This window comes from Aplysia californica, unplaced genomic scaffold (assembly GCF_000002075.1).
Source record: "Aplysia californica isolate F4 #8 unplaced genomic scaffold, AplCal3.0 scaffold00001, whole genome shotgun sequence".
In the NCBI taxonomy this organism is placed as follows: domain Eukaryota; kingdom Metazoa; phylum Mollusca; class Gastropoda; order Aplysiida; family Aplysiidae; genus Aplysia; species Aplysia californica.
Genome location: NW_004797271.1, coordinates 1656690 through 1658867, shown reverse-complemented (window position 1 = coordinate 1658867; position 2178 = coordinate 1656690). Strand labels below are relative to the sequence as shown.

The 2178-nt window shown below is 41.5% G+C and overlaps 1 protein-coding gene across 1 annotated transcript in view; it reads left to right on the top strand.

The window, feature by feature from the left end:
- Positions 1-1071: 1071 nt before the first annotated feature.
- The window catches only part of LOC101858530 (chitinase-3-like protein 1), a gene marked incomplete in the record, with an annotated part of 16546 nt that continues 15439 nt past the window's right edge, over positions 1072-2178 (top strand). Inside the window, 1 exon segment of the mRNA XM_035968794.1 lies at positions 1072-1866.

Sequence of the window (2178 nt, the reverse complement as noted above, 5' to 3'; positions counted from 1 at the left end):
CTCTCTCTCTCTCCCTCTCTCTCTCTGTTTGTGTGTGTGTGTGTGTGTGTGTGTGTGTGTGTGTCTTTGTCTCTAATTTTGCTTTCAAAGCAAGTCATGCAATCAACGAACACGAACACGTGCCATAAATAGAAACAGATACGGTTCAAAACATTTTGGAGGTACCTTGGAGTAACGTGGCTGTAACATCAGCAGAGGCTCTAAGTTCGAGGTCAGGTTGCTGAAGATCTTCATAAGAACCATTTTCTGAGTATAGTTAGAATTTGTTTTGATCTGTTTTGCTTTCTGTACGCCCGTGGGTAGGCCATAATTTGTCATCTGGTGCTAATATAATCCAAATCTTTTCCCGCCCCCATCTGTGTAGGCTCTCCAAGAAAATTGCCGTGAGTCTCGAATTACCAAACCTGCAGCATAACAATTGGTCGCTTTTAAGGACAAGCGGGCTAACCCAGATTTCGGGGGTTACCAGAAAAAAGTGGGCATTGGCCTACCTTTTAGAAGAACTTTGGTTTCATTGGTGTGTACATTTGTTGGGTTATAGAAAAAACCCTCATTGTCTTTTAAAGAAACTGAACAAGGGGCAAAAACTTTACCTTCGATTTTCTCAAAAACAGCATTTTTTGGGATGGCCCCCTTATTCTTGAAAGCGACCAATTGCGAGTCCGGTAGCTTAACCACAAAGTCAGGCAGGGGTACCCAAAGTTCGACCCACGGGCCAGATCGTGCCTGCAAGGTCAGTTCTCTTGGCCTGCCACCATGCTGGTTCAAAAATAATAATGAACCCATACATAACAGAACGAAAATCTTGGAAAATGTGTTTGTAACCAGCTCGTGATTTGGTCATCAAACAATTCAGTCTTTTCGTTGGACTGAAGTCTACCGTGCGATATGAATGTGCATTTATTATATTTCAAGCCAATATATCACACTCTTGTACCTGTTGTATTATAGATACTTATCTTATTACAACATTACATAATTTGATATTTAATGGTAGATATAATATATTGTTGTTTTCTGTCTTTATCATTTACGTATTTTGTATTCTGTGAACGTCTAATGATGAACAACGATTGTTTTTTTATTTTATTTTGGTAGATTTTCCGCACTTGGCGTTTTGTACAGGGTGTCCAAAAAGTCGGGTTCTGTCCTGGTCTTCATAAAAAAACCCAGCTTGATTGATATTACTCTTTAATAAACGCTTGAATTGAGCTTCTTCATCTACCGAACAAGCATCGACTCTCTCATGAACGATGTCTTTTATCCGTTTGGGTGTTCCAGGTGTGATCTTTAACACTCCGTAGTTAGTGCTTTCTTCAAATCGTCAGTTCCCGTGCTTGTAGAAGGTTTTTGGGAAGGTGCGGCGAAATTTGGGACACTTTGTATAAGACAAAGTACTTTCCTGGCCCGCACTTATCCCTCTCTCAGTCATCTGACCCTCTGAATAAAAAAAGTTTGAGACCTGTACTAGATGAACTAGTTTGGCGTAACCCGTTCTATAGCAGGCATCACCCAGACGTACGGGCCGTGCTGACTCATCTGTGACCGTTGTAAGGAGTTGACTGTCTTCACTCGACTGTGTCGCGCCGAAAGACACGAACACACTTTTGTCGAAAGACACGAACACACCAGGGTTTTGTAGGCTTGAGAGTTTGTGGGTGTGCGTTTTTCCGGTCGGCTAACAGTGCGTAGTGTATCCGAACATAAAATTCACTGTGTTAAAGAGTGTGTGCCAATGAGGATGCAAATATAATTTATAGAAACGGGTGTATAACTTAGTTGCATGATGAGAAGATGCAACCTGATTCAGACAAGGAGTGATATCGGTAAAGATCTTCTGTTGAAATCTAGATCTAGTTGTCTGAGGTAAGTTGCTAAAATAAACTCGGTTCTTCTCTTTGAATGAGCGGGTGTTCATGTAAATGGTTCACATCGACATGGGCAGTTAGAATAATTTAAAAAGTGGACTGCTTCGGCCTTATCTGTTAGAGCCAATAAAGACAGCATAGTGTACCGAATGACAGTTGAGAGACACGGATTTAGATAAAATGACGTCTCCCCATTCGGGAATCGAACGCTCGAATAAGAGCCTAAACCTTAGATTATCATCGACACAGGTATGTGCAAGTGTGTGTGTGTGTGTGTGTGTGTGTGTGTGTGTGTGTGTGTGTGTGTGTG